Source organism: Diceros bicornis, chromosome 1 (assembly GCF_020826845.1).
Source record: "Diceros bicornis minor isolate mBicDic1 chromosome 1, mDicBic1.mat.cur, whole genome shotgun sequence".
Taxonomy (NCBI): domain Eukaryota; kingdom Metazoa; phylum Chordata; class Mammalia; order Perissodactyla; family Rhinocerotidae; genus Diceros; species Diceros bicornis.
Genome location: NC_080740.1, coordinates 87,253,819 through 87,279,944, shown reverse-complemented (window position 1 = coordinate 87,279,944; position 26,126 = coordinate 87,253,819). Strand labels below are relative to the sequence as shown.

The 26,126-nt window shown below is 43.6% G+C and overlaps 1 protein-coding gene across 5 annotated transcripts in view; it reads right to left on the bottom strand.

The window, feature by feature from the left end:
- The window catches only part of LOC131408961 (uncharacterized), a 238,637-nt gene that overhangs the window by 59,460 nt on the left and 153,051 nt on the right, over positions 1-26,126 (bottom strand). For 3 of the 5 annotated variants that reach the window (XR_009220839.1, XR_009220843.1, XR_009220845.1), the window contains 2 exons: positions 14,255-14,394; positions 14,010-14,215 (listed from right to left, as the gene is read on the bottom strand). The exons of 1 other annotated variant lie outside the window; for it this stretch is intronic. The gene's annotated coding sequence lies outside the window, so the exon portion shown is untranslated. Of the gene's footprint in view, positions 1-14,009; positions 14,216-14,254; positions 14,395-24,684; positions 25,970-26,126 lie in introns of those variants that run through there. One more of the 5 variants, XR_009220840.1, reaches the window with a different exon arrangement.

The window sequence follows — 26,126 nt, the reverse complement described above, 5'->3', positions numbered from 1 at the left end:
TTAAGCCACTATGGGAAAACAGTTGCATGTCTTTCACAACTGCTTTTGTGGAATGAGAAATATGAAAATGCTACTGTTAAGTGTTGACATGTTATTTAGAAAAAATAGTGTGCTCATATGAAATTACAAACCTCACAATCCGCCATGTCTATCCCGGAGGTTGGGCAGAGCTACATCCTAATTTGGGTGTAGACTGCACAGCAGTTGCTGAAGTATGTAACAAACCTATGGAGTGACAGACCCGAAGATCAATAGAAGAGACTCGAGAGTCCAGAAATAGACCCACACAGATATGGTCAATTGATTTTTGACAAAGATGCAAAGGTAATTTTAAAAGATCATCTTTTTAACAAATGGTACTGAAACAATTGGATGTTCATGTGCAAAAAAAAAAAATTTGACCCATATTCACAGCTTTTCAAAAACTAACTCAAAATAGATCATAGACTAAAACTATAAGCTAAAGATATAAAACTTCCAGAAGATATTATAGGAAAGAATTCTGGGGATCTTTGCAAATCACATACCTGACATATGATATGACATTCATATCCAGAATGTACAAAGAACTCTCAAAACTCAATAATAAGGAACAAACAACCCAATAAAAACATGGGCCAAAGATCTGAAGAGAGACTTCACCAAGAAGATATACGGATGGCAAATAATCACATGAAAAGATGTTCAACGTTCTTAGTCATTAAGGAAATACAGATTAAAACCACAATAAGATATATTATACACCTTTCAGTATGGCTAAAATAATTTTACAAATTGACAATACTAAATGCTAGGGAGGATGCAGAACAATAGGAACTCTCATGCACTGCTGGTCAGAAGGCAAAACTGTACAGATACTTTGGAAAACAATTTGTCAGTTTTTGATAAAGTTAAACACTCACCATATGTCCAGCAATCCCACTCCTAGGTGGAAACTTATGTTCACACAAAAACCTGTATGTTTTTAGTAGCTTTAATTGTAATCACTAAAAACTGGAAACAATTTGTGATGGTTAATTTTATGTGTTAACTTGGCTGGCCAGAGTGCCCAGATATTTGATCAAACAGTATTCTGGATGTTTCTGTGAGGGTGTTTTTGGATGAGATTAACATTCAAATTGGTGAACTCTGAGTAAAGTAGATTGCCCTCCATAAGTGGGTGGGCCTCATCCAGTCAGCTGAAGGCCTGAATAGATCAAAAGACTGACCTTCCCAAGCAAGAGGGAATTCTGCCAGCAGATGGCCTTCAGACTTGAACTGTAACATGGGCTCTTCCCTGGCTCTCCAGCCTGCTATCCCACCCTGCAAATTTTGGAGTAGCCAGTCTCCATAACTACATGAGCCAATTCTTTAAAATAAATCTTTCTCTCTAATATATACACATCCTATTGGTTCTGTTTCTCTGGAGAATTCTGACTAATATACAACCCAAAGTGTCTCAAGTGGTGAATAGGTAAACTGTGGTACAGCCACTAACGGAATACTACTCAACAATAAAAAACAATAGACTACACGCAACAACATAGATGAATCTCAGATTCACTGTGCTAAGTGAAAAAGCCAGACTCACAGGTTACATGCTGTATGATTCCATTTATATGACATTCTTGTAAAGGCGAAACTATAGAGATGGAGAACAGATTAGTGGCTGCCATGAGCAGGAGGGGTTAATGCAAAGGATCATTAGATAGTTCCTTGAGGGGGACAGATCTGTTCTGTATCTTGATTGTGGTGGTAGTTACAGATCTCTATGCATTTGTCAAAACTAATAGAACACAAAAAGAGTGAGTTTTACCATATATTAAAATAAAATATAAAATAAAAATAAAATATAATAAAATTGAGTGAGAATCCTGGTCCAGTACAAGAGGGTAGGAACCTAGAGAAAAGGCTCTCCCCCTGCCATGTGTACCCCAGTATCTCCTTCTGCCTCACCAATCCAGACTCTTCCCGCCTAGAGCAGCACTGTCCAGGTAGAAACATAATGTAGGCTCCATATTTTCACTAGTTAAGTAAGAAAGTCTAAAGAAATAAGTGAAATAATTTTATAACATATTTTGTTTAATCCAATATATCATCATTCCAACATGTACTCAATATAAAAAAATAGTAATGAGATATTTTACTTTTTTGGACGAAGTCTTTGAAACCCGGTGTGTATTTTACGCTCACGGTGCATCTCAGTTTGGACGAGCGTATTCCAAGTGCTCCACTCAAGTGCTCCTGCACTGCATAGCGCACCTGTACAGCTGGTTCACTCCATCCCTGGCCAACAGAGTCCTCACCCCATGTCCAACCAAGTCCTGCCCCCCTTCAGAATCTTAGATTCTAAGGTCTTTGATATGAGAGGCTCACTCCCTGGATTCCTAAAAATACCAGAGGCCAGGGGAGGGGAGAAGCCCGATTCCTCAAGGGAACTGAGGGCACCTGAATTGGTGGTCTGCCTGCGACAGGTATTCCCAGTATCAGAGCTGCTGGAGGGAGGGGACACGGGTCCCATACACAGAAACACGCTCTCCAGAGCCCAAGATGCTGCTCCAGCTCTCACTTACAGAACTTTCTGTTCTTTAGCCTGGAGGCTGGTAGCTCGGGAAGGTGCAATTACTGATCTCCAGCACTGTGCACTGCCGCTGACATTCGTCTCCTAAGGTGTGAGTGAGCTGCACCAGATCATTGTGGAGACAAGATGATAACTCGGCCCTCGGTGTGTCTGCCTCTCTCTCTCCTTCACTCTTTCTCCCTCTCTTTTGACAAGGGTCAGGATGGTAGACTTCCTGCCCTAAGCATTAGGTGTTGGGGTGCTCAAAATATTTATTTTCCTCTCCCTCCTGAAAAATCCAGCTAAGACTGCTCAGAGCAAGCCAGAGTTGCCTCAAGTTAGAGGTTTTCTGACCCTACCTCTTCCTTGTGTGGACAAAACCAGCACAGCTTAATTAACTGGCCCAAGTTAAATCAGATGTAACCAGAGGCTGGCAACAGAGAGAATGAGATGCTCTTACCTGGAGAGATACCGCCTTACTCGTTAAGCAATGGGGTCTGGATAAAGAAAGAGTATTAGGGAGATAGTCCAAAGTGGGGAGCAACCTTGGTGGGTGACCAGTCCTTATCTCAGCTTCCTGGAAGGACTGGACTACAGCAACCCTGAGTGGACACCAGTTGTCGGCTGTTCATCCATTTCTCCTTCGTGGTAAAAGAGCCCCACATTTACTTGAGGAAACCACCCTTCCTACATGCAGTTTGGGTGAGGTCAATCCCACTCTCAACCCCAGCAAGTCAAGGAAGCTATAACAGGCTATAGTGATGAGTTAGGGAGGGGGAGATGATCCAGTATAGACAAATTAGACATAAAATGTTTTTGCTGAAATTTCTGAGGTGGGGGAAGTTTCCTCGCTACAAAGAAGGATGCTTCTCACAACTTGGACGTAATAAGACAGCACATAGGTCTCAGAAATCATCGTGCAACCAAGAGGGGAGACAGTTTTAGTTACAGGACAGTTACTGAGGGATGAACTCTGTTGTACTAAATAAATAAATAAGCTGGATCATTAGTTTGAGATGCTGGATCAAGCCATACCTGAAGCTTATAAGACCTACCTCTGGATTGATGAGTAATATGAGCCAATAAATTCCTTTTATTGTTTAAGCCAATTTGAGTTAAAGTTTCTATCAATTGTTACTGAAATATTCACAACAGATATGCGTCCAAGAAAGACACTTTTCTGCTAACATCTTTACAAGTAACCCTAAAATCAATCTTTAATAATATGGGACAATGTGGGCAATCAAAGTCAGGGATTCAGCTTCAGGTATAATCCTCCCACTTATCCTGAGCTCAGCAATAATGACAATGACGATAACGACTACGATTGACTTCTCATTAACCATGCTGTACATATAGCATTGTAATCTTTACAAAGAGGAAGACAGAGAGTACATTTCTTATTTTACTGATAAAGAAAACTGAGGCTTATGGAGGTAAAAATAACTTGCTTAAGATCACAGAGTTAAGAAGCTGGTTACTGGGGCTGGCCCCATGGCTTAGCAGTTAAGTGCGCGCGCTCCACTACTGGCGGCCCAGGTTTGGATCCCGGGCGCGCACCGACGCACCGCTTCTCCAGCCATGCTGAGGCCGCGTCCCACATACAGCAACTGAAAGGATGTGCAACTATGACATACAACTATCTACTGGGGCTTTGGGGGAAAAAAAAGGAGGTGGATTGGCAATAGGTGTTAGCTCAGAGCCGGTCTTCCTCAGCAAAAAGAGGAGGATTAGCACGGATGTTAGCTCAGGGCTGATCTTCCTCACAAAAAAAGAAGAAGCTGGTTACTTGTCTTTGTAGCCCAGATATGACGTGACTTATTTCGTTGTTTATTTTAGATCTCCTGCACTGACATGAAAGAGCCATGAGAGTAGAGCCTTTGTCTTCTTCCCCGCTGGATCCCGGAAGCCTAGAACAGCTGCTGGCACAGAGTAAGCCCTCAGGAAAGATTGGCTGAGTACTAAATGAACAAGAGTCAAACCCAGGTCTGGCTCCTAAGCCAGCTATTTTCACAGCTCCAGACTCTCTCATGATCCCCTTGGGTGATAACAGGGGCCTCTCGCTGCTTCCTCTGACTTGGCGGCTTATCTTGAATGGCTTTGGCCTTCCTTCATGGGCCCTGTCCTGTCACCCCTGATCACCCTGGATCTGCTTTACGCTGTCTGCACCATGCGTAAACAGAGCTCTAACAGAGACCTGCCTGGTGGCAGACACTGAGCTGGGTTCTTTACAGACATCTCCTCTTTCGGTGGCACATACTCTGGTAAGGTGGAGCATCACCCCTATTTGGCAAATCAGAGCACTGAGGCCTAGAGAGGTTCCATGCTTTTAAAGTCACAAGCAGATTGAGGACTGTCTGCCTCCAAAGTTTTTTACATATTTCTTTAAAAGCCACACACTATAAACAATTTAATTATCCTTATGAATATCACGAAACCTAGAGCTAGATTTGGGGTTTTGTTAGAATATGTCAAAACGATGCAAAATGGACATTGCTCATTCATTATCATTTCAACATGCACTTTTGAGCATCTGCTATGTGCCAGGCCCATGTGAGCACTGGGAACCGAGTGCTGAATGAAATAGTCCCTGTCCCTCCTCTCAGGCTCGATCCAGTGTCCGCTGAGACGCCCCTATCTTGGGGTGGGACTGCTGGACACTTGGCGCATTAGTTCAAGTAGGCCAGAGTGCAGCAACAGACAGACCTTGCCTTAGTCAGGGCAGGCTAACTGCATTGGGAACAACTTCAAATATCAGGGGCTAAAAGTAATAAAGATGGATTTATCTCAAAGGCAAAGTCTGATGGTCACGTTCCTGGGTGGCTCTTCTCCAGGTGCTCATCAGGGGCCTAGACTCCTTTCACTGTGGCTCTGCCATCTGTGGCTTCAGCGGTGCCCTGGAGTCAGCTAGCTGGAGACCAGACGGCTTCACACGGGAGCTGTTTACGGCCTAGGCCGGCAAGCAGCATGTCCTTTTTCCCACAGTCCATTGGACGGAGCTGAACCACATGACCATCCTGCCTGTGAGGAAGGCTGGGAAATGTAGAGGAACTCATGGAATTTAGTGCCCACCAAGAGTCTCTTTCACAGACTCCAAAAAGTCTATGGAACTTTTAAAAGAATTCCACAACTCCAAACATTCCAAGTTTCTAAAGTGGTATACGAAGTTGAATCCTTTCCGTGTAAGGATCCAGGGTGGGGATCCGGGTCAGCAACAACTCCACTCCATACAATCATTCGGGCCGCAGGCTGGTGGTGGTTCTGCCATATTAAAAAGTCCTGAAAAGAGGTTTTAAGGGACGGTCCTGGACGTTGCACTCAACTCTTCCATCACGTCCCACAGGCCAGAACTCGGTCATGTGATCATGTATAACTGCAAGGGAAGGTAGGAAAGGCACTCTGCACGCCAGGCGGACAGGATGGGTGGATTTTTCTGGATAGCTAGGGGATTCCACCCCACCTGGATTGTTTCACTGGCCCTGCCAAATACCAGTCGCCCCTCATCTCTCCCGCTGACGTCCTTCACTAGTCCCTGCCTTCTGTGGCTTGACAGCTGTGTGTCTAGCTGTGCCTCCAACCTGACATCTCAGACAGTTTCCTAATTCTGGCCTTTAAGTACGAGTCCTTCCTTTCAAAAAGGAGGTAATTTGAGAAATTACTGAATGTGCTCTCAATAGAAAACCCCATGTTCTTTTGCAATTCATTCATTTGGTGATAATTCACTTAGACTTTATTCTTCACTAGAGGAGGGCAAGGACCTGTTCAATACTCTATTCCCAGTGTCTAGAACAGTATGCCCGGTACACTGTAGGCCACCCAATAAATATTTCTTGAATGAATGTATGAATTTTCCTTCAGTCATACAATCTCAGGAAGTTCATACTTGATGTTGCAAAAATCTTCCCTGACCCATTATGTATGATCCCACCGCCCAGTGCCCGGGGGCATCCCTGACCACAGCCACACCTCTTCCTAACGCCCACTAGCTCACTCAGCTCCCACTTCTCTTCACTCATGGCAAACTTGGAAGAAACCACATGCATTGTAAGGCCCTTTTTCCTCTTTTTTGGTACTGCTGATCTACGTGGAACCTGGAGCAAAGGCAACTTCAGAGTCTGCCTCACCCTCATTTGCCAATTTTTCTCGTCCTTGGCTGTCAGTATGGAATCCGCCACGGCTGAGATATGTGCTGCTGTGGAATGGACCCTGAACTGAGCAGAAAGAGACTTGTTTGTGTTCCAGCTGAGCCACTTAATAGCCGTGCGATTTCTATAAATCACCTCAAGGCTCTGAGCTTCAGTTTCCTCTTGGTGAGCAGATAACAACATCTACCCTGACATCTTCACAAGATTGTTGTAAAAATGTATTTCATCCACTCATTCCATAACTATTTATTGGTGGCCTATTACATGCCAGACATTGACCTAGGTTCTGGAGATCCATCTGTGAATAAAACAAACTTCCTGTGTCTCAGAGCTGATGGTGGAGGGAAGCAGACTGATAAATAAATCAACAAATGAATATATAATACATCAGGTGGTGATGAGGGCTGTGGAGAAAAATGGCACAGGGTAAAGGAGATGAGAGCTCCAAGAAGGGGACATTGGAACAGAGGCCTGAAGGAAGGAAGTGAGTGAGCTACGCAAAGATATGCGAGAAGAGGAGGTAGAGCACGTGCAAAGGCCCTGGGGTGACAGTATGCTTGGTATTTTTGAGGAATAGCAGGGAGGCTAGTTTGGCTGGAGCAGAGTTAATGAGGGCAGGGTGGTAGATGGTGAGGTCAGAAAGGTAACATGGAGCTAGATCAATCAGAGCTCTACAGGCCATGGTAAAGATTTGGCTTTTACTCTGAGTAAGACAGAAAGCCATTTTTGTCTTGAACATAGAAGCGATGTGATGCTTTGTAAAGATCATTCCAGCAGCTATGTACAAAGGCTTCATGGAAGCTAGATTGGAAGCAAGGAGACCAGTTAGGAGGCTATTGCAATAAAGCAGGTGAGAGCTGACAGAGGCTTGGACCAAGCTGATAGCAGAGGAGGTGGTGAAAAGTGGTCAGCTTATGTATATATTTTGAAGGTTGCATCAACAAGCCTTCCTGATGGATTGGATGACAATAGAGAGGAGTCCAGAATGACCCCAAGTTTTTTGGCCTAAGAAGTGAGAAAATGGAGTTACTTATCGTGAGAAAGGGAGCTTATAGTGAGAAGTGGAGCTTATGATGGAGAAATGGAGCTTATAGAAATGGAGTTACTTCTAGTGAGAAATGAAGCTACTTACTGAGATGAGGAAGACTGCAGAAAGAAAATACAGAAGCTCTAGGATCTGAGTTTTGAAAACGTTAGTCATGAGAAGTTAGACACTATTAGACATCTAAATGGTGACGTATGACACTGGATATACGTATCTGGAGTTCAGGGAAGAGGGCCAGGGGGAGCTATAAATTTGGGAGTTGGCAGCCCATATAAAGCCTTGAGAATTGGTAAGGTGACCAAGGAGTGAGTAGAGAAGAAATGACTGAGGACTGAGCAAGAGGAAACTCGAATCATTAGAAGTCTGGGAAAAGAGAGAGGCACAGCAAAGAAGAACTAAGCTAAGAGGCAGTCAGTGAGGCAGGAAGAGGAAGGAGAGAGAGCAGGGAAGGAAGCGAGTTAGGAGGGAGGGCTAACTACCATTTCCATTTATGATCCAGTAGCTTGGCCAAGGAGCATGCCTGTAGACGTAAACCCAAATATATCAGTAATGACATTAAATGTAAGTGGATTAAGTAGTTCAACTAAAAGTCCACAATCACCAAACTAAATTAAAAAACAAAATCCAATTATATGCTGCTTACTAGAGATACACCTTAAATATAGGACACAGAGTAACTAAAAATTAAAGTTGATAAAAAATATCCCATGCAAACACCATCCAAAAGAAAGCTGGTACGGCTACACAGTAGCCAAGTAGACTCAAGGCAAGAAGCCTAATAAAGATAAAGATAAAAGTTTCATAATGATAAGAGGATTAATCCTCCAAGAATTCTCTATGTGTACATGAAAAACATAGCTACAAAATACATGAAACAAAAATTGACAGAGTTATAAGAAAATATAGACAAATCCACACTCATAACAGGAAGTCTTAACACAATTCTCTCAATAAAAGATACAAGAAGCAGGAAAAAATCAGTAAGGACATATAAGATCTGAACAACACAATTAACAAGCTTGATATATTGGCATGTACAGAACACTGTGCCCAAAAGAATGTATGTTCTTTTCAAGCATACATGGAACATTTATGCTGGCCATAAAAGAAGTTTCAACAAGTTTCAAAGGATTTAAATCATTCAGAATCTGTTCTCTGACCACAGAAGAATTAAGCTGGAAATCAATAAAAAAATAAGTAGAAATTCCTCAAATGCTTGGAAAGTTAGCAATATACTTTTAAATAGGTCAAAGAAAAAAATTTCAATGGAAATTGGAACATATCTTTAACTAAATGATAATGAAAATACAACATATCAAAACATGGAGGATGTGATTAAACCTCTGCTAATAGAAAAATTATAGCCTTAAATGCATATATTTAAAAAGAAGAAAAGATGAAAATCAATAATCTAGTTATTCATCTCAAAAAGAAGAAAGAGAACAGCAAATTACACCTAAAGAAATAGGAAGAAAGGAAATAATAAAAACTGAAAGTAGAAATTAATTAACTATAAAACATTCAAGAGAGAAAATCAACATGCCCAAAAGTTGGCACTTGTAAAAGCATAATAAAAATGTTAGGTTTCTGGGAAGTCTGATAAGAAAGAAATAGAGAAGGCACAAATTACCAATTTGAATCAAAAAGAAGACATCAGTCCATATCCTACAGATATTTAAAAGACAATTCTAATATATTATGAACAATTTAATATTAATAAATTTAAAATTTTAGATAAAATGGAAAATCCTTAGAAAAACAAAACTAACAAAAACTGACACAAATAAATTAGAAACCTAGAATAGTCCTTATCCATTAAAGATATTGAAGCTGTAGTTAACAATATCTATACAGGAAAACTCCAGGCCTAGGTGGCTTTCCTGCAAACATTTATGGAAGAATCTTTTATAAAGAGTTGAATAGACTAGGAAAAATAAAATATTTCCTAACTTGTTTAATGAGGCCATTTGTAACCTTGACACCAAAAACTGACCAGGACATGAAGAAAAATTACAGGTCAATAAGAACAGAGATGCAAAAATACCAAACTAGCAAATTGGATTCCATGAAAGATAAAAATGATAGTAAACCATGACCAAATTGGATTTGTTCCAGAAATGACAGGAGACCTGCATATTCAAAATAAATTGCTATACTCACCACATTAGCAAAATAAGGGAGAAACTCATATGAGCAGTAGCTGCAGCTGATGCAGAAGTAGATGCAGTAGATGCAGAAATAGCTTTTGATGAATTTCAACACCCGTTTATGACTGCCAAAAAAAAAATCTTTGCAAACAGGAATAGAAGGGAACCTCTTTAACCCAATAAAGACTGTTTCTAAAAAAAACCTATGGCAAGTCATACTTAGTGAGACTACTGAAAGCTTTCTGCCTGAGAATGAGAATGAGCAAGGATGCCTGTTTTCACCACTTCTATTAAATATTAAACTGGAGGATCTAGTCAGTGCAAAAGGGCAAGAAAAAGAAAAGGCAAATAATTTGGAACAGAAAAAAAAATCATTATTTGCAAAAAAAATATGATTTTTTACATAATAGATACAAAAGGGTCTACAGACAAACTATGAACATTAATAAATGAATTTAGAAAGGTCATTATTAATCGAGGTCACTGGATAGAAGGCCAACTGTATGTACAAGTCAACTGCATTTCTATATAACAGCAAAAGGTATACAGCAAATAAAACTTCAAAAGAATACTGTTTATATTAGCATAAAAATATCAAATATTATAGAAATTAATAAGGACCTAAATAAATGCAGGGAACATACCATACTCATGGATTGGAAGACTCAATATTATAAAGATCTCAATTTAACTCCAAATTTTACTATAGATTCAATGCAATTCAAATCAAATTTCTAAAACTTTTTTGTGGAATTTGATGAGTCTATTGTTAAATTTATATGGAAATGCAAAGGGCAAAAAAGCCAAGACAATCTTGAAGAAAAAGAACAAAGCTAAGGGTCTTCAACTATCAAATAACAAGACCTATTATAAAGACAGTACGTTGGCTATTATCAAAGACAAGAGATAAGTGCTGGTAAGCATGCGGAGAAAAGGGAACCCTGTGCACTGTCGGTGGGAATGTAAATTGGTGCAGCCACTGTGGAAAACAGTATGGAGGTTTCTCAAAGAAATTAAAAATAGAAATACCATACGATCCAGCAATTCCACTTCTGGGTATTTATCCGAAGAAAATGAAAACACTAACTCGAAACGATATCTGCACCCCATGTTCATTGCAGCATTATTTATAGTAGCCAAGATATGGAAACAACCTAAGTGTCCATCGACAGACGAAAGGATAAAGAAAATGTGGTGTATACATATACAGTGAAATATTATTCTGCCAAAAAAAACAAGGAAATCCTGCCATTTGCAACAACATGGATGAGACTTAATGCCATTATGCCAAGTGAAATAAGTCGGAAAAAGACAAATACCATAGGACCACACATATATGTGGAATCTAAAAAAACTAAATAAACTGAACTTATAGATACAGAGAACAAATTGTTGGTAGCCAGAGGCAGGGGATAAGGGGTGGGTGAAATGGGTGAAGAGGGTCAAAGGCACAAACTTCTGGTTATAAAACAAATAAGTCCTGAAGACGTAATGTACAGCATGGTGACTATATATACTGTATATTGAAAATTGCTAAAAGAGTAGATGTTAAAAGTTCTCATCACAAGAATAAAAAACAGTGTGTTATTAGCCCAAGAATATAAAAATAAACTCATGAAATAAAATACAGAGGCCAGAAACAGACCCACACTATGCAGTCACATGATTTATGACAAAGGCGACACCACCATGACGATCTTTTTAATAAACGGTACTTGATCAATTAGAAAAAATGAATTTTGATCACTACTGCACACCACACAATTCCAGATGGATTGTAGATCTAACTGTGAAAAGTAAAACAAAATAAAATTATGAAGCTCCTAGAAGAAAATATAGAAGATCTTTACAAACATGGAGTGCTCAAAGATAACCCCCCCCAAAAAAAAGAAACACACTAAACACATTAACCATACAAGAAATGATTGATAAATTGGATCTATTAAAATTAATAGATATATTAATTTTATCAAAAATACCATCCAGAGACTGAAAAGATAGTCCACAGAGTGAGAAAAGATTGTGATACATACATTAGCTGAAGGACTCATATGTAAAATATATAATTATTCCTGCAATTCAATAAGAAAAATCCAAATGAACCAAGAGAAATATTAACAAAAGACTTGAATAAGCACTTCTCAAAAGAAGATACCCAAATGGCCAATATGGAAAGGTACTCAATCTCATTAGTTATCACAGAAATACAACTTAAAACCACAGTGAAAATACGAATCCCAACACACACTCATCAGGACGGCTATAATAAAAAATCTTGATAGCCAGTAACGGTGGGGATATGGTGCACCTGGAGCTACAGTAGGCATGTTGCTGGCACAACCACTTTGAGAAACCGTTGATACCTACTAACGCTGAACGCATACATAGTCTATGATACAGAAATTCCATTCTAAGGGGTGTGTGTGTGTGTGTGTATACCTGAAAGCCATGTACAAAAATATTTCTAAGAGCACTATTCATACGAGCTAAAAACTATTGGTGTGAAAATTATATTAGCATAAAAATATAAAACATCTAAGAATAAGTCTGACAAATGATGTACAAGATCCCTACATACACAAACATTGAATGAGAGAAACTAATTAATACCTAAATCAATAGAAGGACAGACCTAGGAGTAAATCTAACTAATAATGCCCATCCAGGGTAGAATGGATCAGCTGTGATCTGCTCAAACATGTGAATAATATACGGCAATAAGAAGGTACAAATTACAACTTCACACAACATCAGCAGTGAAGTTCACAAACTAATGCTGAGCAAAAGAAATCACACACAAAAGTGCTCATATTGGATGATTCTATTTACAGAAAGTTCAAAAACAGAACTAATTTTGGGTGGTAGAACTCAAGAGAGTGGCAGCTCTTGCAAGGGCAATGACTGGGAAGGGCATAGAGGGCTTCGGGGGTGTCTATTTTTTAATCTAAGTTCTAGTTACAAGCTCAGTGTGGAAAATTCATTGAAGCATACCTTTATGGTTGATATGCTTTTATATGTGTACACTATACTTCCAGAAAGAGTTTACTAAAAAATAAAAGGGAAACATTAATGCCATCACATGCTGATGCTTAAGACCTCAACGTCCTAGGGCCTTTGGCTTTTGAACGTAAGTAACTATTTATTTATGCATTCATTTATTCAACAAATATGCATTAAGCACCTACAGGGGTGAGCAAATCAACAACACTCCTGACCTAGCAGAACTTCTATTTCAGTGCGAGGAGACTGACAGTGGACTTGGATAGACCATGTCATGGGCTCCAACTTCTGGAGGATTGGGCCAATGGGAGAACTGGCAGAAGAGTCAGAGCTGGGGAAGGAAGGGAGGTTGCTACATGTATTCCCTCCAGCTCGCCCCCCTGCAGGATTCCCACAGGCAGACTGCGTCCCCTGATGGAAGGCCCCAGGTCCCGCCAGGCAGCCCTCTCCCTCCAGCTTCCTTCTCCGGGCACTGACAACTGCCCCCTCCACTAGCCCCTTCAAGCCCAGGTGTGGTGTCAGCTCCCAGGGGAGGCCAGCACCAGGATCCTACTGGCATCTGTATTGTTTCCCTAAATTCTGACCCCACCTTCATAAATAGTCCCTTATTAAACTCCTCAAATTACCTATTTTGACCACCCCCGTTTCCTATCAGCACCCTTACTGATGCACACAATGAATTTCAGCCAAGGAGAAAAGAATGAAGGAAAATAAAGCAAGATGGAAAGCAACTGGTGGGAGGGGGTTACTTTGCATAGGGTGGTCAGAGAAGGCTCCATTGGGAATGGAGACATTTGAATTGGGAGCTGAGCGACAACGGAGCTTGTCATGAGAAGAGCCAATTAACTGTCTCTCTCTGTCCTTTGATATCCTCCTGATCATACCCCTGTGTTAAACAGTTTCCTTTACTGCAGGACTTCTCAGAGCCTTGAATGTGCAAGCCCTATAATTCTCCAGGAAGGGGTAACTAAGTAGCACTTCTCAAACGACACTTTTGACCCAGAACCTTTTGCTCTAGAGCAATGCTGTCCAAAGGAAACCTTATGCAAGCCACGTATGTCATTTTAAAACTTTTGGTGGCCACATTAAAAAAAACAAAAAGAAACAGGTGAAAATAATTTTGATAACATTTTATTTAATACAATACATCCAAATATTGTCAATTCAACACATAATAAATATAAAATTATTAATGAGATATTTTACATTCCTTTTTGAATACTAGTACGAAAGCTTTAACCTCTGGTGTGTCCTGTATGCTTCCAGCACATCTCCGTTCAGTCCAGCCACATTTCAAGTGCTCAGTAGCCACAAATGGCTCCCATATTGGACAGCGCAGCTCCAGAGCGTCATGTGGGTCTTCTCTTCTGCAGGGCACTCTTCAGGAAAGCCTGCCCGAAAAAGGACCCATGGCTAGAACCTCTCCCAGGGCGAAGAGCTAGGACACAACAGAGTCAATAGAACAAGTTGTAAAAGGTGGCATCAGAAAATCGTGAGGATTTGGGGAAACATCTCAACCTGCGGAAGAATAAAAAATACATAAAAGATAGAACATGGGGTCAAATCTTTCTTTTTGTACAGTGCCGCTTGAGCTATCTTTTGCTGTATAATAAATCATCCCCAAACTTGATGGCTTAAAAGAACAATCATTCATTTGCTCAGGATTTTGCAGTTGGGCAGGGCTTGTTGGGGACAGTCCACCTCTGCTCCATGTGGCATCAGCCGGGGCAGTTGGCTGGAGCTGGAAGATGCATTTTCAAGATGATTCACTCACGTGGTCGGCAAGTTGGTGCTGGCTGTCAGCGGGGAGTTCACCTGGGCTCTCAACATGTGAAGGAGAATCACGGGCTTCTCCACGTGGCTGCTCGGGCTGCCTCACAGCCTGGCAGCTGGGTTCCAGATGGGGGAACGCAGAAGCAGCCAGTCTTGTCAAGGCTGGACCTTACATGGCACCACATCATTTGTGCCCCCATTCCAGGGTGTGGGAAACAGAGGCCATCTGTTGGTGCGGGGAGAGACAAAGAATGTGTCATAGAGTCTCTGATCCACCACAGACGCTGTCACACTTTCACATCCGTATTGTCAGTTGATCCTCTCAGCAACACTTTTTCAGCTTTAATAATTCATTTATTTAATAAATTTGAAATAAATATGACAAATCTTAACAATTATTTATGTATGTGTAGAACACAGATGTTTACTATAATCATCTCTGTATACTTTTACTATTCTCTTTAAATTTTTTAAATTAATAGGCTTTATTTTTTAGAACAGTTTCAGATTTACAGAAAAATTGCAAAGATCCTACAGAGCTCCCATATACTCCTCCATCCCCCACACACAATTCTCTATTATTAGCATCTTACATCACTATGGTACATTTGTCACAATTAATGAACCAATACTGATACTTTATTATTAATTAGATTTCATCATTTATTCAGATTTCCTTGGTTTTAAGCTAATGTCCTTGTTCAGTTCCAGGATCCCATCCAGGATGCCATATTACATTTAGCTGTCACGTCCCCTTAGGTTCCTCTTGGCTGTGCCAGTTTCTCAGACTTTCCTTGTTTTGGATGACCTTGACAGTTGTAAGGAGCACTGGTCAGGTATAGCGCAGGATGCCCTCCTAATGAGATCTGTCTGGTCTTTTTCTCATGATTAGATTGAGGTTATGGGTTTGGGGGAGGACGATCACAGAGGTGAAGTGCTATTTTCATCGCAACATATCAAGGGCACATGCTGTCAACATGATTTATGACGTTGACATTGACCTTGACCACTTGATGGAGCTGGTGTTTGTCAGCGCTCTCCACTGGAAAGTTCCTCGTTTTTTCCCCTTGGCGTAGTGTCTTCTTCGGAAGGAAGTTGCTCTGTGCAGCCCACAACTGAGGAGTGGGGAGTTGTGCTCCCTTCCTTTAGGACGAAGAATCTACATAAATTATTTGGAATTCGTCTGCACGGGAGATTTGTCTCTTCTGCCCCATTTAGTAATTTATCAATCACTTGTTTACATCCGTATGGACTCACGGATATTTATTTTATACTTTGCGTTATAATGCAATACTACTTTATTTATTTGTTGTTCAAATTGTTCCAGCTTTGGCCACCGGGAGCTCTTTCATTTACTCAGCACATTTTGATTCAGATACTATCATCACCATGAGAAAGATGAGAAAAAGGCAATTCATCCAAGCGACAAGACAGCCCACCTCTGACGTCCATTGCACACACTGAGCCCTTTGGTGCTGCCACAGGACTGGCTAGGATCACCAGGCAGCTCCAGTGAGAAAGCCAAACAGGTCAGCGCTGGTGGTAGGAGGTCCTTGTGTGTGTGGCCTCTCCGTATTCTGAGAGCTCATAGCCAAGGAGAGGGTAATTATACACCTAAACGGAGAAGCAAAAACCACCTGAACAGCACGGGGTCATAATGAAGCCGTTCAAGCCTCCATAAATGCTACCTGGTCCTCAACCATCTCAGAAACAAATCAAAGCTTGCCTCGGAGCCGGGCATGAAGCCCCTGCCGGCCCCACCCCTGTGCTCCCCGGGACTCTACAGGAGTCCCATCGATGACCGGCGGACCGAGATCTGGGCTCACCTACACAACTCCAATGGGCAGGGGGTGAGCATGCCCCTCTTGAGACACACAGCTGTTCTGGAACCTCACGAACAATCTCCACATTGGCTACAGACCCCAAGGAACGAGTGTCCTGACCAAGGCCAATGATCGCACAAATACTTCTCATTGTATTCAGCAGGGAACGATCGAGAAATAAACTGGCTTGGGATGGAAAGAATACAAAATGCCCCCACAAAGAAGGCCCCATTTGAAGACACTTTCACACAGGGCCAAAGCCTTCAAGGGTCCACTTTGTGTCAGTGGGTTAGACATGTGGCTCCGTTTGGAGGAAAATGCTATTTTGGCCTTGAGCTCCATGACGTGCTCAGGTGGTCAGTCATTCAAATGCATGTTTCAATACCTAAATTCTCATTTATACACGGCAAATTCTGTACGGACCGCTATCAACGACTTTCTTAACACAGCAAACTCTTATTTTTTTTTCCTCTTGAAGTCCACACCTCTCTTCGCAAAGTATTTTTAAAACAAAGCTTTATTATAAGATATTTAAACATATAGGCAAGTCTCGAGAATATTAGCACACACCTTGTAACCTCTAACCAATTTTACCAAGTCTTAATTATGCCATATTTGCCACAGATCTTTTTTGTGTGTGTGTGAGGAAGATCAGCCCTGAGCCAACATCCATGCCAATCCTCCTCTTTTTGATGAGGAAGACTGGCCCTGGGCTAACATCTGTGCCCATCTTCCTCCACTTTATATGGGACGCCACCACCGGTTCCGGACCGGGACCTGACCCCGGGCCACCAGCAGCGGAGGACGCGCACTTAACCGCTACGACACAGGGCCGGCCCCCACAGATCTTTTTTTTCTTTTCAAGAAAGACAACACCGCAGAATCCCTTGCAGCCTCTGCGTACATCCTCATTTCTCGTCCCACGGCCCCCTGGCCTGCTGACGCTCACACCGGCCTGGCGCCTCCCTCTCCCAGCCTCTGGCAGCTTCGCGCAGTGCAGCACGAGGGGCCGCACCAGGCCGCGCGCGGGGCAGGCCCGCCTGACGGCACCGCCCAGCCAGGGAACAGCCCTGAGCGCCCCGCAGCAGGAGGAGATGGGCCTGGGGAGAGGACGGACGGAAGCTGCGGGGTAGGACTCCGGCACAGTTCACCCTTCAGAGGACAAGATATGCTGCGTCAGATACTACCATCTGTTTTGCCTAAAATCGCTTTTGTTTTTCTTAAGTCGCTGTGAAAATGATTTCACATGCCAACATTAAAAAATCGTATGTTCTCTGTTCTCTTAAGGAACTGGGGGACGGGAGGAGACCTCGGCGCTGGAGGAGCAGAGGATGGCCCAGCATCGGGACACGTGGCTCAGCCCCTGTGGATTTGGCTGCATAATACTGTTAAGGTCCAGTGATGTATTAAGCGTTATCAGATTTGTAAAAAGTCTTTTGATAAGCTCGGGAACGTTTTGGCAGGCTAGTGGGCTCCAAAAATCTGCTTCTGCAAGATTTCTGCTGACTAAAGTAATGCTGTATGGATAGGTTCTTCAGGGACATCAACTGAATCAAGTCATAAACAAACAAAAAAAGGCAAGGAGGACCCAAAACCACTCATTTGCTAAATTTCCAACCAAACTAAACATAAATTTTGTTATTGCACCCGGAACTGAACCCAGTCCAAGCATTTTCAAAATACCACTTGCCAGACTGGTTCAAACTGGAAGCCCATGCCTGTTTCCAACACTATAGACACAGACCCAAGTCCAGTCTCTGAATTGCTATCACTTGAAGAGAAGGAAACTATGGAGGGTATGCTTTGTGCCACGCACCACTGCGGATGTTTCACTTTCTATAGTTTATTTCATCCTCACAAAACCCTCTGAAGGATGGCATTAACCCCATTTGATAGATGAGGACATCAGGACACAGAGGGGTTAACCAACCTGCACAGGGTAACATAGCCAGGAAGTAGTGTATATGGGCGGGCCTTGGATTAAACACAGCCATATGTGAGCTCCTATTTTTCTATGGTGGTCTCACTTGTGTTTGTGTGTTGGTCGGGCTGTTTCAGATTGCAAGGAACAGAGATGCCCAGGTTCTCTTGGGAAATGAGGATGAATTATAGAATCCAGATGAAGCAAAGGAGACCAGGAAACAATGCAATCACAGTAGCCAGACTCAGGCTTCTTGTAGAATATAGCAGAGACCTGTCCCCTCAGAAAGGGCAGTGTGGCTGCTGATTCTGTGAGAAGGTAACAGAGACCTGACCTCTCAGAGGGGTGATGTGGCTGCTGATTCTGGTGACACTGCCCTTCTCAACATATCCTTCCTCCCTCTCTCTCCCTCTCTCTCTCTCCTGCTCTGCTTATCACGGTTTCTGCTTCATGGATCTGTATCTCAGTTCCCACCAACCCCCTACTCAGTGTGTGTGTCTCCCTTTTGCAAAGGACACACTGGTAAGAAGCCCTCCAATCTAGAGTGGCCAGGCACCTCATGAGTGGACATCCTCACATGTCCAGCCAACGAATCCTTGGTCCAATCTCGTGTGACCAGGGTAGCAAGGTCACATGACACAAATGTAATTTGTGACCTTCTGTTAATTATACAGAAGATAACACTTTTCCTCAGAAAGGAAGTGTGGGTGTGTCAGGCCCTTGGTGTCTCAGGGGTTTCCATATTAGTTTCCAGTGGCTGCCATAACGAATTATCACAAATTGAGTGGCTTAAAAACAGTAGATATTTATTCTCCCACACAGTTCAGGAGGCTGGAAGTCTGAAATCAAGGTGTCCGCAGGGCTGCGCTCCCTCCACACCAGGAGAGATTCCTTCCTTGCTTCTTCCAGCTTCTGGTGGCATTCCTTGGCTTGTGGCTGCTTCACTCCCATCTCTGCCTCTGTCTCCACATCACCGCCTTCTCCCTGTGTGTCTCTGTATCCTCTCCTCTTATTATAAGGACACCAATCATTGGATTTAGAGCCCATCCTAAATCCAGGATGATTTCATCTCAAGATCCTTAACTAATTACATCTGCAAAGACCCTATTTCCAGATAAAGTCACATTCTGGGTTTTTAGGTGGATATGAATTTTGGGGGTACACCATTTAAACCACCATAGCTTCTCTTCAGCACAGTGTGGTGTCACACACACACCCCATGGGCTCCAAGAGAGCAAAGGTCATGCTTTTGTTACTTCTTTTGGGTCTGCCTCAGCATGGTGGCAGGTACTAATTAGATGCCTACTGACTGACCCAGAATATACCAGAAAAACAATTCCAAAAAATCAACTGATACATTACTTTATTAAAGTCCCTACCTTTTGTATGTTGCTGTACCCTTCTTTGGCACCCTGCATTCATCATGGCTGCCTGGTAGTAATTTTCTGGGTGGACACCACACAGCACCATCCACAGAGACGTTGGTGTGCGACTTTGCTTTGTCTTCTAGACAGAGGTCTGCCACCGTAGCTTCTCCCTCCTGGAGTCGACCTTGTGCCATCTCTGCAGACCTAACCCTGCCTTCTAGTGTTTTAAGGCAACTGAGTCTAAAATCCACGCCGAGGTTCTCTTCGTGTTCCCTCTCCGTCGCTTGAAGAGATAGACGAGTCCTGTTCTAACTCAGCCTTGTTCCCTAAATGTTCTCTGGTGGGAAAACAAACCAAACCAAACCAAACTCCAGAACTCTGGTTTGGTTCTCGGTGATATAAAAAATATTTGGATTTGGTTCGAGGTTGAGCAAACTAGTGCAGTTTGTTCCGGTTTTTGGTTCACAGTTCAGGCCAAGTCCCCGCTCCAGACAGAAAGAATGTCCCTGGAATGCCTCTTCCAACTAGGGCTCAACAGCTGAATGGGCTGGGTGTCCAGACGGAGGCCTCCTGCTCAGCAGACATCCAGGGACTTCCCTGCAGCTCCCAAAGCAGGCCTGTGAGGCCTCGGGGACAGAGCCTGGCAGCGCGTCTGGCCCAGTTCACCTGAGCCTAGCCTGGAAGACCACACTACCTTCCATGGACTAGAAGTAGAATGCCATTGTCCCATGGGCCAGGCAGCAGTGCAGCCGAGCACACCGTCAGCCCAAAGGACCCAGGAGAGGAGTGGGGGCAAATGGGTGGTGGGTGTCGCTGTGCACATCTGCCACAGTCTCCACAGGAGCACAGCTCCAGTGATCTCAATCGGCGGGGGCCCAGCACAGAACCCAAATAACTAAGTAAACGTTTGGCTGAGGGCTTGACAATAGGGAATGGTGGGTACTGGGGGAACTGGCCAGAGGCATTCAAATTCAAACCGTTTTTAGCCTGGGGCTCCTTCTGTGTGGCTGGCTGGGCTGAGAGGCCCTCAGAGCAACACCCTGTGCCTTCCTTCGGCAGGCGTGGACTCAGAGCAGAGTTTCTGGGGGCCGTGCAGCTCTTCCCTCCCCAGCCAGGAAGCAATGCAGGGCCAAGGACCAGGCATCAGGAGTGCTCATCCCCAGGGAGTGACTTCAGGGGACAGAGCAGCTGGGGGCATTGGGGACACCTGGCAGTGAATCATCAATGAGGAATTTTGAAAGGAAAACACATATTTCCACTCTAGTCTCCCTCCCACGCTGACCCACACATCAAAGGGATCCTGGGACGCAGGGAACTAGTCAGCTGGGCTGATCAGCCTCGCCCTGAATGCTGGAACCCCAAGGGCTGGGACCAAAAGGCACATCCCTGAGGGACTGCCCCAATTGTGCGATATAGGGAGAGACACACCGCAGGCCACCACGCGGGGAGCTGACAAACACTGTCAGCGGAATGGAAGTAAAGCCCCAAGAAGAGCTCTAGTCTGAACACCTCTATTTCTCACAATTATTTTTCCTCTCCTGACCTTTTTCATAATAAACCAAAGAACAATCTTATCCAAGGCAACTCAGGTGTTCCCTGATTTAGCTCGAAGCCACTTTTATTCTGCCTTGGCTACAGGGATAGCAAACGCCGCCTGAGACACGATCCAGAAATATTTCCGAGTGCCGGCCGCCCCGACAGGATCAGGCCGCCAGCACATGCGAGTTCAGCTGGGTGTGCTGCGTGTTCAACTATGCTGGCTACGTGCTGGATCCAATTATAGGTTTTCTTGCACTTACATCTTCATTAGCTCTACGTTGCTGAGTAGATGGAATGTGCTGTCAGCTTAAAAAAACGTGTTATTTTTTTTTTCAAGGATTCAACACTGTCCAGTCCCATTAAAAAAAGAAAGGGAAAAAAAATCTTGGCTCAAGCCTACGCTGCTAATGGGCATGGAATTGATTCACAAGTCCCCAACTCTAGTTATATAAAAGTAATTACTGCAACCTAGAGTAACTGGTTCCATATTCAATATTCACAGAAGGCGGCACATGTTTTATATATATATATATATATATATTGAATTGGGAGAGAAAAAATATAAATGAAAAAAAAGAACTATCAGAGAACATTTAAACTACCCTGATATATATATATACCTCTTGAAAAGAATCTTTGGCTGTGATAAAGATCTTGAAAGAAAAAAACAAAGCAGAGCCCAAAGAGACCAGAGCCCTGAAGACCTCAGCATTCCAAGACTGGGGAGGGGGCAGCCTGGGCACAGGAAGTCATTAGGAACAGGGTCCATGGCAGCCTCGAAGGCCCACTCCACAGCTAGCAACTCTCCTGCTCAGCGACAGAGACTGCCCAAAGCCCTGACCCCGTCTGTGGAGTTTCACATCCTATTTGCGGCTCTGGGGCTCCAGTTCTCAGTCTGTCCCCCAAGCGGGTCCCACAGGGCTGGAAAGTACTGGCACAAGAGGACACAGCACGGGGTCGGATGGAACATTCCCACACAGCTCCAGAAACCACTTCAGGGAGGAAAGGGATGCATGGGGAAGGACTGTGGACCTGAAGGAAGCTTTACGGGCAAACAGAGAGACATTCCAAGTTGGAAGCTCAGGAAGGGAGTTAAAGGCAAGCCTTCCCCATGACATCGAGATGACGGACTTGAATTCACGGATCTACACGTGAGACTTCCGTCGTTGTCTGTTACACTTCAAGTTTGGTTGGAGCCTAAGATCTCCTGGAGCTTTTTTCTGTCATCCATAGAATTGTCTCTCTTTCCTGGCTTTGTTTCATCTGCAAATGTGATAAGCCTACCTCACATGTCTTTATCGAGGCCATTAATGAAAATGCTGGATAAGGAAAGCCCTCACCCACCCAGGGACCTCCACGCAGATAAGCCCCACCCATTCATCCAGAAGTGTTCTTCAGCCAGGTGCATGTTCACCTACCTGCTCCACCTTCCATCACACAGTCCCCATCACACCTACAAGGATAACACCCGATCTGGGGGATCGAGAGGAAGGTACAACTTGGCAATCAGGTTGCTAATGGTGTCTTCTCGTCGTTTGGGTTCACGAGGAGTTAGGAAACATGGTGTGCTAGAACGGCCTGGTGGAGCATGCATGCAATTCTGTGGACCCTGGCCCAGGCTACTACTGCAAATTCCACACAGCGACTGGAGAGACTCCTGGCTTCTCCTCAGTGTTATCTCTGGCCAGCCTCTGTGGATTCTCAGCCTGACAAGAGAGGCTCGTTTTACAAATTCTGGCAGCTCTGTGGGGTCTGTCATATGCTGCCTTTGACTTGGGGTCTTGATTTAAGTTCAAATCAAGTAATTTTCATTGGATTCTGTTCGTGCAGGTTCCTTCTCACCTGGGATTTGGTTCACCAAAGTCAGTCTTCCAGAAGGGTGTCAGGGCTCAACAGTCCTCAGGGGTGTTTCTTTGACATACAATCCATAAGGAGTGCCAGGAGAAGCAGAAACACTCTCATTCCTCTATCAAGAGGTTCAGCCCAAGGACATGAGACATATTAAATAAGAGGACGAAAAAAGTTAAATGTTTGAGGCAAATAACTGGAAATCCAGTTAACACAATAAAAATGCATTTATTCATTTGAGAAAAGACCTTGTGGGCTTTGGGATGTTCCGGAGGTATAAAAGCGTTTAAATTCAGAACAGCTGGACTCAGTAGAGCCCCATCAGTGTTCCAGGGACCCGGCCCGAGGTGGACCTGGGGGTGACAGCCGTGCTTCTCCCTGGCGGGGCAGGGCTGTCCGCCCTCCCCGTGGAAGAGTGGAGCTGCCACGTGTTCCCATTTTACAAACTGACTGCAGTTATGATTAGAAAGGGTTCTTCTGCCAATTTGAGAATATATAGACCAGCAGGACTAGAGAATGAATTTCAGCTCCTCGTCCAGCTGGCTGAGAAGCAGCTGCTCATGGGGAATGTAAACGGAAGGTACGGTCTGAAAAATCTGCCCTCAGTCTTTCAGGGGATGGTGAAAGGGCTGTTCAAAGGTAAATTCTTTCAGATTTCTGGCTTCAGTTTCCCTCCTTTTAAAATGCCAGAAGGCTCGGGCAATTGTGAGGATTTAGTAAGATAATAATGCAAGTGGGAACACTATTGGGAGAGAGGGGAGGAGAGAGAAAAAGAAAGACAGGAGAGAGAGAAGAAGATTTTGCCTCTTCAACCACGGATCTGTACTGCCTGAGGCCAAACCAACCCACAGAAAGGCAGAGTTGAGATAATTTTGTTCATTCAAAAAATATTTATTGTTCTGGATACTGTTCTAAGTGCCTAGGTTACATCAGTGAATAAAGCAGATGAAAATGCCTGCCCTCATGGAAAGAAGTGAGAGAAGTAGTGCTGAAGCCTGATCAAACTGTGCCTGAAGCCTTACAATTCCCAGACATTTGAGCCAATAAATTCCCATAGCATTTAAGCCAGTTTGAGTTGGGTTTTTTTTGTTACTTGCAAAGCAAAGTATCCTAACTGCTACTGCCATCCTCTAGACATGGTGGCACCTGACCAAATCCTAGGTCTGGTCACATTTCACTCCACATTCAAATTAAGGAGGGACACAAAAGACAAATGCTCATGTCTCTGTCTGATAAAGCAGCCACCTCTGGGTGGCACACAGCTCTTATAAATAGCCAGGAAGCAGATTCAGGCTGGAAAAGGAATTTTAACAATTTCAAGAAAGAAAAGATAAAAAGAAAAGAAAAAAAGGGAAGAATTCCACAGGAAATTGAAGGGGAATTTGGGAGATAGAATGCAGCAAGCTTCATTGGACCATGGCCAGAACAACTGGCCAGAACAAGCCTCCCCTTATTAACAGCACCAGGAGAGCCTGAGTGTCAAAGAGTAACAGGACCTTCCCAGAGTCTCTCACTGGAGAGGTAGTTCTGGGTACAATTTATATATGTTCATAAGCATCTTTTGTTCATTTTGTCCCCTGAAGCTCACTTGGGAAAGATAATGCTCTGAATTTTAAGGATCTCCAAATCCTTTGTTTTTTTTACAAAATCAGTGTTTTGTTCTCCACTTTCATAGGGTTCATGAAATAAATCCCAGTTGTCTTAAAGTCTAATGGAATATGCCCCCCTAACCGAGGAGCAGGGCTAAGGAAAATGATACAACACACATAGTCCTTCCCTTCTACTAGGAAGTAATCTAATAGCTAATAAACTCTTCCAACGTTGTAAATTGCCATGGACGTTCTGCTATTTCTGCCTCACCAGCACCTCCTCCTCCATCTTCTGTTAACAACACCCTACTTTCCCTGGGGAGCCAACCTTCCTCCACTTTCAGGCCTTGTGGGTCAGTTAGGTCTGACCCCATGCCGTGGCTGCAGGGAGGGACAAGAGACCCAGACCCAGCCATCAGAGCACCACACCCTCCTGGACACATGGGAATTGGTTTAAGGATGGTCACATGGCCCAAACCAAGCCAACAGGGATCAGTCCAACAACTGCAGTTGAAATTATTGGGAAAGACACTGTCCTTTTCCACTGAGCCTGCTTAGCTGATAGGATGCAAGTCCAGAGTTCCCACAGTGCTAACGGGAAGGGAGCAGAACTGAGAGATAGGGAGAGATGAATCTTGATTTCTCCTTGGGCCTCCAGATCCAGCTCTGCCTGAAGGCAGGTTCTATCTATGGACTCTTTGAGACATTTAAGCCAAAATGTTCCCTTTTTTGCTTAAACCAGTTTAAGTTATGTCTCTATCATTTTCAACCAAACTTCCTGGCTAACTCATAAGTAAAGGCTGCCTGGGTATTCCCTACCTAGCTTATCCCTGCAAATAACACACTCAATCACGGCAGTTTAGAAACAGCTTGGGCCCCACTCCTCAGGCATCTTCCAAATGCTGCTTCTCTTTAAAAAGATGTTCACAGTGTTCACAACGCTGCCCTCTCTTTATTCTCTCCACTCGCTAGGACCTCCAGTTGTTCTCGAAGCCATGTTTGCAGACCCCACCCACCTCCACTGACCCCATGGACCTTTAAATCCAGCGCAATTGCTGTGGTCCAAGATCTTTTTTTGGAGGAACCCAAACTCCAGTTGGTGCACATAATGTTCTTGTGGTGGCAGACAAGGGACACTCACCGGCGTCCTGGTCAACATGAACGTACGTCGGGGTTTAGACTAATGTTCAGCTTGGCTTCAGAGAAGTTAGGAAGCTCTCACGGAAAAAGCAGCTATAGCACCATGGAAAGAAAATCAACAGGCCCTCTGTCACAGGCATCTTTGAACTCTTTCCAGGCAGCTCGCTGAAACCCAGCTCCCCGAGTCCTGAGTCCTACCATAATTACTGAGTGCTTTCTACAAAATCTCATGATCACATTTCTATGTTCT